This window comes from Leiobunum rupestre, chromosome 5 (assembly GCF_980474605.1).
Source record: "Leiobunum rupestre chromosome 5, qqLeiRupe1.1.hap1, whole genome shotgun sequence".
Lineage (NCBI taxonomy): Eukaryota > Metazoa > Arthropoda > Arachnida > Opiliones > Sclerosomatidae > Leiobunum > Leiobunum rupestre.
In genome coordinates this window covers 70,733,455-70,748,634 of record NC_143388.1, presented here as the reverse complement: position 1 = coordinate 70,748,634, position 15,180 = coordinate 70,733,455, and the positions used below count along the sequence as shown (strand labels likewise).

At 38.4% G+C, this 15,180-nt stretch overlaps 1 long non-coding RNA gene across 1 annotated transcript; it reads left to right on the top strand.

The window, feature by feature from the left end:
- Positions 1-3,076: 3,076 nt before the first annotated feature.
- On the top strand, positions 3,077-4,942 carry LOC149945789 (uncharacterized). The gene is made up of 3 exons (XR_016481038.1): positions 3,077-3,102; positions 4,038-4,163; positions 4,607-4,942. It is a non-coding gene; the product is annotated as an uncharacterized LOC149945789 (long non-coding RNA).
- The last annotated feature ends 10,238 nt before the right edge of the window (positions 4,943-15,180 follow it).

Here is a 15,180-nt window from a genome sequence, read left to right as displayed (position 1 = left end):
GGGTTGATGTCAGACCAAAGATGGCTGTTTTGATGATTAAAGGGCCCATCTCTAGAAAATGACGCTTCGTCGGAGAACAAAACATGGCGCAAAAATTGTCTATCTTCTTGGACAGCATTTAGTAACCAGTTGCTAAATTCATAACGTCTTTGATGGTCTCCGTCAATTAGTCCTTGGTGGAGCGTAGCTCTGTATGGGTGATAGCGATTCTTACGAAGAATTTTCCACACACGATTTGCAGAACAACCCAAACAAGCAGCGGCGTTAGCGCAACTGTGACGAGGATATGCCACAAAGTACGCGAGTACATTGTTCTCGAAGTCTAAATCCGGTTGACCCAATCCGCGAAACCTAGGTTGCAAGTTACCAAATTGATTGAAATCGTGAATTGCTCGTCTTACTGTATTTACAGATGGTGCTCCATTTGGATGTCTTTCTGCGAAGATTTCAGTCACTCTTCTAAGGTTTTGCGCTGCTTCTCCATAGTAAATGGCAACTATCTCGGTACGCTCAGCTACTGAATAACGAGGCATTGTTCGAAATATTATCAAACACTGATAATAATCTCCCAAAGTTTTCCTTTAAATACCCAATGCATGTTTAGGATTGACCTATAGCCTCGTGTTTTTTAAATCCGGTCGTTTTTTTAACCAAAGTTTCAACTGGATTAGGTAATTCGGTTTCAATTATCGTTTCAAACAATCGTAATTTGGCTTCACCAACTTGTAAATTTTTCAAGCTCGAATTTTCACTGATAAATAAATTGTTTTTCGTCGAGTGAACAATTTTTAAGGGTTTTCGATGACGGCCTACAACTTTATAATAGAAATTTTTTATCTCGCACCTAGTGGTCGAAAAATAATTTTTCAAAATTGGTGAAAAACATTACCGAAAACGCTCAAATTTCTCAAACTGATGTCCCCCGGTATAGAGAATTGACCTTCCAAATTTGAAATCGGTACTATAAATAGTTTTTGAAAAAAAAAACACTTTTCCGAGCAAAAAAAAGACCCTGTATAATTAAAACAAGTTGGCAAGCCAAAATATACCTCTCCTCGGAAGTATGGTCCCTAGTGGTATTAATTTCTCGATACGATCCCCAAAGATATCTCCGCAATTCAGAGTTATTTACGAAAAACGTATTCTCGGTTCAAACCCTGTCCGGTATAAAATTTTAATTTTAGTTTTAAATAATTGAGACGAAACAATCGAGTTTAATTTATTCAGAATATTATAAATTAAGTAGTTACAACAGCGAGTTAGATTCACTAAAACAATGCACAATTGAATGTAACCCTTTTTACAGTACATGTTTATCAGTTGAATATAATACTAAGCAAATTTTAATGAAAGAAACATCTACAGATGGTATTTGTATTTTTCTCGCTTACGAAATACTTGCCGCATCTTTAACGCTCATTTTATTTCAACTTCCAGTTGACGTTGTGACACATACCGCATGAAAAGACCAATGCCGTCCAATTTCCAATATCATATAATGACTCGCACACCCAAGAAATCATTGACTGCGTTAGAAATCGTAGATATCCAAATATCCACACCAAATATATTTACAAGAAGCAAAAACCTTACCATCAACAAAGCACAGAGAGCCACTTGACTAACCGCCAGCTCTTAAAGCAATTAACGTTAAATTATCTCCTTTGAATTAACACAACTATATATAGGTCGTTAAATAACAAAAAAAAACTAACAAAGTGGACCACCCACAGGGTCTACCCTTTAACCCTCTAATCTCGGCTGACTGCGCTAAAACAAGATTTAACCTTTAAAAAAAAACAGATTAGGCCTTCATAAATTCATTAATAAAAAAATACTTTATTACCTATTATGCTTCAGATGCCTGTCTTAATTTCAGTGAGTCTAAGCAGCTATCGGTGGTTCTGTGTTAGAGCGCTCGACTGCCAAGCCGAATGGTCTGGGTTCGAAACCTGGGTGGCGCATTTGTTTTTAATCAATAGAGAAACGCTAAATTAGAATTTCTTCGATGCAATAATTTCAATTTCAATTCTATTTCAATTAAACCAAAATTTCGTACTCTATTAAATACGCTTCCGATAAAGCTGAAGGTCTAATTTTCAATAATGCGTAACAAGTGTCGGTGGTTCTGTGGTAGAACGTCCGCCTGTCAATCAGGAGGTCTCGGGTTCAAGTCCCGCCCGATGCGATCGCAAATTGATACTAAGACGAATACCGTGTACAACTGGTGGAAACCCTGCCATTGGACGTTGAGAGGTAGCATTACACTCAGCACTCGGTCCGTCCGAAAGTCATTAAGAAGAAGTTAGAGAGAAAACGCCCATATAGACTCAACATGCACAACCATCAGAACACTAACACAACAAATTCAACACTCACAACCTACGCATAAACATTACAAAAACGTAATACACCAAACCGTAACGACGGTGAGCGAAAAAACACCATCCAAACCAAACCGCAAATGCATCCGTTAACGCTCACCGTCACACGGTGGTTTTGCCAACCCTTTGAGAAACTGCGTACACAGTGATTACACTTTGCACCGAAAATGCGAACGCGTTCGCAGGCCTGACAGACCCACAGACCCACAGACAGACACGGTGGTTGTATAACCCCTCCTAGGGGACTTTGTCCCCTCGGAGAGGTAAAAATAACAATTATGTGCCTATCTAAAGACTTATTATTCTTATCTAGCCGTTAACCAATCGCATAGTCCTTATATTTTCACAAAAAAACGATTAACAAAAAATCATAATATTTATTAACGGCAGTGTAATATAATTTTAATAATATTTTAAAAAATCTATAAGAAATATTTTTGTTATAAATTGTTAAAACAATTAAATGTTAATAAATTTAAACGTTCTAATACCTATTGATACAGTTGAAAAGCCTTTTCTATAAGGTGTAAAGTTAGTGGTCTTAAAATATATATTTCAAAAAATAACCTCCGAAACATTATCTTTTGTATATTAAAAGCAAAAATAACCGATGAAAATTAACCCTTTTTTTCGGTAAATCACAATTAACCTCTCATTTTACCGTTAATTTTTAACGGTTTGCCGAGCCCTACCGTCACTGATCTTCTATGCTTTCAAAGTATGACTAGAAGTAACAAATAAGTGTAAATATGTATATATGTGTGACCGTGGATATATTTTGGTTGTGATACCGGCGTTGCAGGTTGCTGTGAATAGCTCAAACAAACTTAACACATTAGAAGGATTGTGTGTATTCTGACCGTCGTACGTCTTGTTTTAGTAAAAGTACCTATATATAAGCAATTCAATAAGAAAAAGTAATTATCAGGGTTGTTCAAAATGAAAATTTCACTTTTTAAGACTAAATTTAACGATTTCTAGTAATTTGGCTTGTATTAATACTATTTATTTAAACGAACACGGAAGCTTATTCTAAAATGGTTATCAACCGAACTTATGGCACGTTATCGTCTTTAAGAAATACATAGGAAATATTTGTTAACTCTTAAAATCACGAGAAATGTATTCGAATATCTGGGGGGAATCCATAGCTTGACTACATGGGGAGGGGACCCGTTAGGGGGGAAAAATTCAATAGTGGGGGCAGAGGAAGTACGGCGGTGGCGGCCGCCACATGGGAGATGGTAAAGGGTGGTCGATACGTCCGTAAAAGAGTGTATAGGCGCCTGGAAATCCTATATTGCTGGTTTTTAAAATTAATAAAGCAACTAAATTAAATAACAAACGTTTCTAACTATACTTAAGTTACTACAGGCCGAAAATATAAAAAGGTGGGGCTTATTTTGAAAATATAGATTAGGAGGCTCCACGACGGGCTAATGCTATGATTACGTGTTCTTAGTACGTCTATGGGTTCTTGGTAGTTCTAATATGAGTAATTGTAATTTTAAAGCTAAAGATTTGTTAAAAATAATACTTCAAAGAAATTATGTACGAAATCAACTAAAATTAGGCCTACACGCTTTTTCGATATGAAGAAAGTTTATTATATTATTATTCAGAAATCAGAATGATAAGATATCTGTATTGCAGGGCTTTATGGTATAAAAACGTTTCGTCTTACATATCGACGTTACTCTCTGATAAAACACTGGCGAAAAGAGAACCGCTCCTGGAAACGAAATTGTTGGCTTTTTTTCTTCTGGGCATCTTGACAAGGTTAGTTTTTAAAAATTTATTTACGGAAAGTTACGGCGAGGATGAATATTTACCACTTTTAAAGATTAATTTTAATTAATGAAATTACAATTTATTTTAAAACCATTGGTTTTAGGAAACTGCGAGTAATATTTCCTTGATGCAGTTTAATCGCACTTTTTGCTAATACCTTTAATGGAAACTTTGTGGCTAAACTTTGAGTTTCAAAAGACCTTCTATCGAAATTGGCCGCGTTATACAGCGTAGGTGGTTGCTGGTAGGCCCTTCGTGCCTGTCAAACCAAAGGCTCTCTACACCTACTAGTAGGGTTAAAATTAATATTAATTCAAAAATCCCGCGCACACATCTGACAGCAATCCTCTTTAGAGAATATAAAAATCGCGAACGAAGGTTGAATAGGTTTCACTAGGAGAGTGCTACTCTAAGCTCCGTATTCCTTTTAGTTTGACGCAAAATGGAACGAAATGGAATGGAGATTAACAAACGAGCCCGGGCAGCTTTTAAGCATCCAGATATTTTTCAAAATGAAATGACCGCAGAGATGACCAAGAAGGTTTTGCAGATAGCCGAGGACAGCATAACGAGGATCGATCACTGGTATTACGCAGCCTTGAAACCATGAACAAGCTGAATGACTTGTACGGAGCGCACTGGGGTTGTTGCATAGCCAAGAAAGATTGCAGAAACGTAGCTGTTACTTGGGTTCATAAACACTACATCGATTTTAGCTTCGCCGACTTGTCCATCTTCATATGGAAAAATCAATAAAAACCTGTAACTTGGAGTTAATAAATGTTAGTTTATCTATATATACATTGTGTTTTTGATTTAACGACACCATTTTATCGCGTGGGCTATTTCAGTTAATTTCAGTTAAGGTTCATTTTCCTTGGTAATAAATTTTCACCATTTAAATGGAGAGAGCCCAGACTTTTAGTGTCGCACTGTTAAAAATAAAGGTTTTATTTTAGACCTCTAAAGTGCTTAAAACATTTTCTAATATTTAAGACCATTTAGGGTTTTATCATAAAACATATTTAAACCTTCTGCTCCCCAAATTCAGTCCTTTTGTGGAGTGTTTATGTACTTATTTTACATTCTTTTTACTTCATAAACAGTAAGAAGTTAATCATTTTTAACTTTATAGGCCCTTATTTAATTTTTTTATTATTATTCAATACGACTCAATAGATTAACCATTAACATGGCCAGATTAGGCTGGTTTTCGCTAGGGATAAATAGTCGTTGAACGAAGGGAGTTGATCACGTAAAGTATCATTTAATATTTTCAGTTTTTGATATACACATAGCAAGAACTCTTTGGTGCTGTTATTTGGGTTATAATAGTTTGACGAAATAATCAATATCCCCTATATTTAAATCTGTTATCAAATTTTTAAAGACTTAACCTTAGTTAAATATTCCTGGTGATTGGAATTTCTTCGCATTATGTTATTTTAAAGAAAATATTAATAAAATAATAATAATCAGCTAGGCTAATACCCAAGGCACCACCTTAGGCCTAAGTCATCAAGCGACTTTTGAAGCCTTTAATTCAGGTGGCCGGGTTAACAATGCGTAGGAGGGTGGTGGCAAGCCCTGCATGCCACGAGATCGAGCCAACAGCTCCCTACACTAACGTAGTATTCAAATACTAGTCTCGAAATTGGTCCATATCATTTTTTTCTTCGTTTAAGGGAATTAAATGGGTAGTCAAAAGGATTAAATGTTAGAACATCACTTTTTTATACAGGACAGGAAAAGGTTTATTCATAGGGCTCGTTCCCTTTCAATACCCCAAAAGGTATTGTAATAACCATGAAGGAGTAAAATGGGTCTAAAATAATTGATTAGACCGTTTTCAGTAACCAAATGGTTTGAAATAAATTAAAAGTCCAATTTTGGTCGTTTTATAAACCTTTATTTTTAACAGTGCGCCAAACGAGGCATAATATTTTTTAGTTTCGGTAATAAATAATCTTGGCCGCTTGATAAACTTTATTTACCACCGAATAATGGTTCCATGTTTGTAGTTATTAGTTTACTTTCATTCGAGGGCTCATCAAATTAAATGAAACTGATTAATTCAATTTTGAACATTGCAACTTTATTAAATTAAGTTTAAATACTTTTTAATTTTATAGTGTTTGGTAGTGATGGCTTATTTGGGGCAGTTTATTCAGATCGAAATATTAGATAACTTATAATAAAGCAAACTGTTAAAGTAGGGGTCATCTATAAAGAATATGTTACATTCAATTTGTTACACTGTTAGAAAAAACCGACCTGAGGTAAATCAATTCTGCAAGTTTTTGAACAACTATGCACAACTCATAAAACGCCATTTAAAATTTGCACGCAAGTGAACAAATCTGCATACATCATACAAATACTGGCTAAATTTGCACACATCTGATCTAACAAGGAGAGTACCCGAGGTGTTTATTGCCGATTTTATCAAAGTCGGGCGTAATGTAGACCTACATGAGATATGAAATTTTACAAAAGTAGATGTTGCACTACCCATTCATTTTGCTATGGCAACCGAAAATGTTTTTGATCACTTAAAACAATAAAATCTCCATTTAAAAAAGCATGGGATTTTCTCGGTTTCACAGGGTCCTAGCTACGAAAATTTGGAAAAAATTTGGACCACATTTAGGTAAATTTCATCAAGTTTGGGTAAATTGAAACATTTTTAGGGTAAATTGAAACATTTTTAGGGTAAATTTGTAACAAAATTTGGGTAAAATAAGGAAAAAATCTTATTTTGGTTGTAAGTGGTCAAAAACATTTTCGGATGCCATGTCAAATCGTATGGGTAGTGCAACGTCTCCTTTTGAGAAATTTCATATCTCATATACGTCTACATTACGGCCGACTTTGAACTAAATCGGCAATAAACACCTCGGGTACTCTCCTTGTAAGTTACACGAAACGTACCAAGGTTGTACTTTTTCGACCAAAATTTCAAATATAATCATGCCATGTTTGAACGCTAAAATTCGAAGTTGTAGGAAAATAAATATCCGGCCAAAGTTGCACATATATGACAAAAGATACAAACTTATTTCCAAATTTCGATCAAAGGTCAATAAAAATGAGCTATCAAAGTTGGGCGTTACTGAGCAAAACTGAACAAATATAAATGAGCTATCAAAACTGTGCGCTAATGAGCAAAACTAAAGAAATATAAAAGAGCGACCAAAGTTGAGCGCTACTGTCCAAATCTGAACAAATATAAATAAGCTACCAAAACGGGGTTCTAGTGGGCAAAACTAAACAAATATAATTGAGCTTCAAAAGTTGGCCGCTACTGTCCAAAGCTGAACAAATATAAGTGAGCTACCAAAGTTGGCCGCTACTGTCCAAAGCTGAACGATAAAATATGAGCTACCAAATCTGTTCGCTAGGGAGCAAAACTAAACAAATATAAATGAGCTACCAAAGTTGGGTACTAGTGAGCAAGCTGAACAAATATAAATGAGCTACCAGAACTGTGCGCTAGAGAGCAAAGCTGAACAAATAGAAATAAGCTACCAAGGTCATTTCTCCTACGTTTCATTTTTGCTGGCATAAATTTTGTATTAACCAAATTCATTTTCAAAAAGATGTCACGGAAAATTCGATACACACAATCCCGCTGATGTGTTACGAATACAGTCTGACATAAAACATTCCCTCTGTAGCAAAAATAGCACCCAAAAGTGTCGAAAATAGTATATAATCACAGCCCGATATAAAACATTCACCCTGTATCAAAATTAGCACCAATATTTCCAGAAAGTCTCCAACTTAGTAAATAAACACAGTAAAAAATATTCACAGTGTCCAAAAATTTGCGCTCGAAAGTTCTCATTATAGAGAAATGCGGGAAATTTGAAATTCAATGAAATTTGGATTGCACTCCATTGAAAAGTACAAATGACCAACTTCTTGTACTTCGATTTCAAAATTGTTAACACTTGCAGCTAGGGTTTAATATTCCTGATAGATTGACGTATCGTTTCATCTTATAAAGTAAACGATTCAGGAGTAGTAGCGCGAAGTTGGTTTAAATTTGAATAGCAAAGAAACGTGGGGTTCCACTAAATTGGGCAAATGATCAACTTCTTTGTGGCCCATTTAAAAATAATTTACAATGGCGACGACGGTATTCTATCACTGATCGATTGACGTATCGTTTGATTGTGTATCGCAATCCCTTTATTTTTACCTCTCCGAGGGGACTTTGTACCCTAGGAGGGGTTATACAACCACCGTGTCTGTCTGTCTGTCTGTCTCTCTGTCTGTCTGTGGGTCTGTCTGTCAGGCCTGCGAACGCGTTCGCATTTTCGGGGCAAAGGGTAATCGCTGCGTACGCAGTTTCTTAGAATTAGGGAAAAGGTTTTTCCAAAAGGGCCCGTTTTTGTTGTCATTGGGTGTAGTACAAATATTTTTCAATATGCGTTAGTACCGGGCGGGATTCGAACCCGAGCCCTCCTGCACGTCAGGTGAACATTCTACCACAGAACCATGGATAAATTGTACACTTCACTGAAAATTAGAAACTCTTCCGAGGAGAGGTATATTTTGGCTTGCCAACTTGTTTATTTTTTATTTTGTCAAAAAATAAATTTACATTGTTTGATTCACTTAAACCTCAGTGGGTTCTTTTAACGGACAAAAAATCCCCCTAGTTAAGCAGTGCTTGTATTTAGGGGGATAATTTACATAGATAATTATTTAACATTTTTTTAAATATATTTATTTATTATATTTGGGACGTCACACTCCAAATTTCAAGTTAGATTTTAAGAAAGACTTCAATTTAGCTTTAAAAGAATTTATCGACAACGCTGATATTACCTCAATATCTAACTCATTAAATAATTTTGACCCTTGCACTAAAGATATATTCGAAGTAGGAATATATACCTTTTGATTTGCGACAAAGCGGGTTTTGTAATTAAAATTATTTGGCGATAGAATATTTTTGTCAACAGTAGAATAACCGACATTATATATAATTTGTCCAATATTTAGAACATTATACTCTATATAGAGCTTAGAAGTTGATTAATACCATGGTTTTTTTAGGCAAATACGTAATATACGGTTTTGCAGGCTTATTAAAGGTTCTAAATTATTGGCAGTGGCACTACCCCAACAACTAATTCCCTCGCTAATTCCATATGAAAGAACAAGAGTTTACAGAAGCATGATAGACAGACCTTATAGTTGTTAAACACAAAATATTTCTCAATTGATATAAAGTAAAAACGGAGTATCTTAGTGTCTTAATGTTTTGACTAATTTGAAAGTCCCATTTTAATAAATTATCTACGTAAATTCCCAAATATTTCGTAGATTTAACACTCTCCAAAGCCTGACATTTACAATTTAATATATTTTTACAACTGACACGGTTATGAATCTTAATATGTTCATCAACAATTGGCTGACCACTAACGAGCGTAAGTGTAACAGAAAATGTAATATAACCAGTTTTTTTTCATTTTGAGGGCCAACGAAAAAGAACACATTTTCGATAGAATTTTAACATATGTTTCTAAACTAAAAAGTTTGAACAGGACTAAAACATAGACGAGAAGTGACTATAGTTAATGTAGATCGAGTAGCCAACGAAAACTGCCATGAGCCTTTTTTAAAATTAATATTACACGATTTGGCGCCCTTTTTCCCAGTTTTGGCTCCCGAGTTTACACCAACTTTGCTGCCCTTAAATATATTTCAGGTTGAGCCCTAGCCCACCCAGCCCTATCGTGCACACGCTTAGGACTAACATGTGCCTTACGTATGGCTTTTAGTATTGTCTAAACAGAAATTGTTGTTCTTCGTCGTTTCGTGTATTTGATATATCCGCAAATGTACACTCGTAACGATAACTATTCAAGGCTTAGTCACATTTCAATTTAAAATCGTATTTACGCTTTTTAATAATCATTCTGCTAGAAAAATAACAAATTGCCATAACTCCCTCTGTATTTGTTGTGCTGAATAAATATGATATACCATATTTTAATTTAAATATTACAAGGATTACACAACGTGCCAGGTAAGCTCGTCAAAAATATGGCGTCGTTTTCAAGTTTTAAATTATTGGGCCCGGCGAAATTTAAACGTGGAATAAAACCGTCGAATATGATCGCGTGACTCCCGACGTTGTCGTTGAAACTTCTAGAGCGATCTGCTTAACCTCTCTATTAAGGCGGATGCACACATAGCCTTCGCAAGCGAAATATCACTCGCAAATCGCGTCGGTTCGTGTGGTTTAAATGGAAAGGAAGCTCTGCCGCATGGGCGCGTGCGCGAAAATTTGCGGGTGAAATCGCTCGCAAACCTTGGCCGCGTTCAGTGACGCTCAACGGAGGGAAATTGATAATTAACCGTTGATCTCCGTTTGCAAGCGTAACGTGTAACCCTTCAGGTTCATTTTCCCCCGTATACTTATTTTTTTATTTTTGTGTTTATTTACTTTTGCTATTACATTATTCCCTCCACTCTCGGCCATCTATAGTAATTGTTAAGTATTCGTAAAGCCCCATACGTCAAATTTCTTAGAATTCCGAGCTCTATTTAATAAAACTAATCACAGTGTTAAATATAAATTAAAATTAATGATAAATTAAAAACTTAAATAACTTTTGAACCATACATACAAATTAAATATAGTTTATAAATCTGATAGAACTCAATGAACCCCCACTATAAAATATAAAATTGAGAGAATTAATTAAACAGGGTACTTAATATATATTATAAACTAAATCCCTGCCTTCAGCAATGTTAAAATTAAGAGCCCTTGATATCTGGAGATAATTGGTGTCTTTTTCTTCGTTTATTACCGTGTTACAATACTCTCGGAACCGACCCCACCCACATTTTTCTCAGAAACTTTGCCGAACTAAACCAGTAATATTCCCTCAACTCACAGCGATCCCACGGAACCTTTGTCATGTTAACGGGCGTTTAGCCCACTATCAGGTAACCCGAATCTAACAAAAAGCGCACATTTTCCAAGGCCAGGTCAAAGGTCAAAAGTGTGCCTGGACATTTTCGCTTGACAACAAAATAAATATAACCTCGTGATTTCCTGGCATCTTCTCCCGCACAAACACTGAGACCCCCGCAATCAAGCAGAACCAACCCCAAGGGACCTTTCGCTAGTCGGACCACGTCATACATCCCATGACAGGACACGAGTCTTAGGTGCACCAATGACCCAAATAAAATGGGAGGTCACCAATCGCTTTTCATTTTCAACTCCGCCCTCGAATCCGTGGAACAAAACCAAGAGACAGAGCTCCAAAAAGGGAGAATTCTGATTCTGGACAGAACTGGACAGAGCTCGAGAGAAAGACCATGTCGAGATAAATATAAAATAATGCGCGATGAAGTCGCGCTTAGATATTAATTAACCCTAAATGCAGCCCTCATGACCGAAACAACTCTCACCAACTGCCTAGATGACCTTCATCCAGGACATTCCGACCGGAAGAACATACGCCGAGCAGTAATGAATCCGGGAAGCGTAATGCCCTCAACACCCTCCAATCACCTGTTGATCACCCAAAATCTAGACGTTCCGAGGGAACAAAACCTGATGACCGAGACCGATTCCCTCGCCTAGCCAGACATTTCAGACTGAAACCCGAAGTACCTACGCCCCCGTCAGCTTGTGAAGTAAAAGAATATAGGAAGAAACCCGCAATCCGGCCGCCAAACCGAAGACGAGTAAATAAAGAGAAAGTGTGAATAAAGAAAACGTGTAAACAAGCCGCCCCAAAGACGTCCCGGGACGTTCTGTGAAGTGCGTGTGTTGGGCATCTTACGTAAACCGAGGAACGAGAAAACCCGTATACGAAGAGACGACAACGTAGCGGAGGACACCGAAATAAAATGATGAGTAGAATTTCCATCATAACCCCCCCCCCCCTTGTAGAGTACCCAGGGTCGAAATAAGAAATAGTCAGTGAAACGAAGAGAAAAAGTCTCAGAAAGAAAGTTTAACCCCTCGCTATTGTTCGAGAAAAAAGGTTTAAAGCAGGTCCCCTCAAGGTTGAGAGTTCATTCCGCTTCGTGTATTTATACAGTTCGGACTATATTTTTTCGTTCGCATTGTACCCTCGTGGTAGCCATTTTTGTTTTGTTTTATTTTGAGTTAATATTGCCATTGCTTAATTGTCGAATCTCTAATTTTAGTAGTTTAATTGTAGTGTTTATTATTTAGTATAAGTGTATATTTGTTTCTGCCCCCTCCATCCTTTGAAACCGAGATGCCTCAGAGTAGGGATACCAGAACTGATCCCATAGAAAATAGTAAGAGATAGTTTCATTATCAAATTTAAGGTCAAAGAGTGTATATTTTAGTGTTTAAATTCCCCTCGTACATTGGAAAAAAGCTAAAAGAAAAATAATAGAGATGGCCTAACCATCACTAGAAGCAAAGTAAAATTACCCCGCCAGTTCTCCCTGCAATTTGTTCATTTCTGTATTTAGTGTTTTATAAAATTCAGTGTCAAATAAAGATTTTGTGATTGATTAATGACAAAGGGTTTCCATTCTGAATTCAAATCTCCCCCATTTTTCTTTTATTTCTTTTCCCGTATGTAACCCCCTCTCTTAGATTTAATTCACGCCACGAAAGGCCACGACTCGTATTTCGTCGCCATCTTCCCCCCGCCTTGGTGAATTAATATCTTTGAGTAAGGGCTAGGAATACTTCTGTCAGTTAACCATCACATGACAAAGTCCTTAAAATTCCTTAAAAACGTTATAGACGCCACGTCTGTTGAACGCTTTTTTACGATTGTTGTAAATTTTATAAAATATCGTCTGTCGTGTCGTCTGCAACTAGCCTTCCCGCGTGCTGTGACGTCACGATTGCGTTTATCAACAAAATATCCGGCTCTTCCAGCCGCTTATTTCGTTAACTCTCCGTTTTCAAACGTGACGTCAATCCCAGAAGTGAAAAAAGTCGTACAGTAGCGAATACGCATTCAACGGTCCAACCGTTTGCTGTTACTAAACGCGGCCCTAATGTGTGTTTCCGCCTTTAGTCTTTACATTGTCCGAAGTTAATAGGCCTAAAGAACCACGAGACGAGAAATGGGTCGTAATCTTTACTGTTTGACACCTTTTGCCCCCAATTCATTACGTATTCACACGACGATGTAATGCACTGGCGCGTACATATTTCGACCTTACTCTTTCCGATTTTGAAATTTTTTAATAAAACGGGTAGTAGACCAAAAATTTGTGTTTCAACAAATACTATTCATGATTCGATTTTGCTAACGTTAAAGCAAAGAGGCTTTCGTTGGGCTTCCTAATCGAAAATAAAAATAAAAATAACGCCTAATTTATTTCATGGGCCTAAGCATTTGAAAATTACATAGACATTTTAATAGAAGCTTTTGAATGTTACAACTCTTCTCGCCTTGTAATTTAGTTTCGTAATTGAAACTCATTTAAAAAAAATACGCGTAAAATGCACAATGAAAGTCAGAAACTAGTTCTCAGTTCCTAATGGCACGTCGAAGAATGACGCACGTGGCAGCGACCACTTCGGTGAAGCCTGCGTGAACCGCCTTGAGGAACCCATCCAAAGAAACAGGAAGATGCCTCTTGTGGAGAGCGTTGCTGAAACACAGCCGTCGGGCAAGCTGGTCGGGGCAGTCAAAGAGAATGTGCTCCACCGTGTCAACCGCACCGCACTTCGAACAACTGTCTGTGGGAGACAGGTTGAAACGAAAAAGTAGCGTCTTCGTCGGAAGGCGGTTGCAGCCGAGACGCGCCAAAAGAGTGTCATTGCGTCGAGTGAGCTGTAGACGCATGATTTCGCGTGAACCCGGGTTCGGCTTCACGGGATAGAGAGCATACGCGGACGCACGAGTCCTCCAGGAATCAGCCCAAGTAGTGGTTTGGACCTTGCTGCATACCGACTTCAGTTCGGAGAGCGTCGCGGGGAGGAAGAAATCCACCTTTGATAGTCGCGGAAGACCGGTGACTCCCGTAAGTCCGTCCGCCGTTTCGTTGCCCTCCACTCCTACGTGAGCCGGGCACCACAGGAGCGTCACCAAGTAAGGGTACTTGTCTTAGAGGTCGTGTATTGCTGTGACCACCGGGTCAGAAGAGCGCTTATGGAGCATAGAATCCGAGCAGACGGACACCGAGCTGTGAAGATGAGCTGACGCGTAGGAAAGAGCTAGTTGTATAGCTAGTAGCTTGACCATGTTGATGGGATGACCGGAATCGACGTAGTAACGGGTTCCGACCCCGAGAGATGGGATTGCGAAAGCGGCGCCAGCGATTCCCGAGTCCGAAGCGAGAGAACCTTGGCGAGAGTGTCAAGCGTCGCGAGGAAAGATTGCCTCAGCGCGTCTGAGCAGAGGTCGCCTTTCCGAGAATGCAACCAGCGGGAGATGACCTTCACCGTGGGCGGTTCCCAAGAAGGAGATGGAGTGGGAGGGATATGACTCCTGGAGGTATGAAAGAGCCAGGAAAGATTGTGCTCTCGGGCTAAGTTCCACGCACGAAACAGGAAAGGGAGCCGGTCCGGTGCGAATTGCTGTTCAAGGACTTCCAAAGTGGCAAGATTGTCGCGGAGGAGAATGGGGTAAAATCCTGGCGTGTCGGCTGCTTCACAAGGCGTGAGAGTTTGAAGGTCCAGGATAGAACGACGAACGCTCAAAGGAGGAATTGCCACCTCCGCTTCCATTAGAACGATGGGCGAGGAGCGCGGGACTCCCAGGATGACGCGAAGAGCAGCGTTCTGTACTTTATCCAAAATAGCCAGAAGAGTGGCGGAAGCGGACGCATAGAGTGGGCTGGAATAGTCCAGCCTGGATCGGATGAGGTGGGTGTACAGGAGCCATAGCACCCCACTACTCGCTCCCCAACTGGTCGCCGAGAAAGTACGCAGGAGGTTGAGACGCTTTATTGAAGATGTAGCAAGAGCCTCAACGTGAGGTTTCCACGTGAGACGGTAGTCAAAAATGGTCAATGGGGTGCC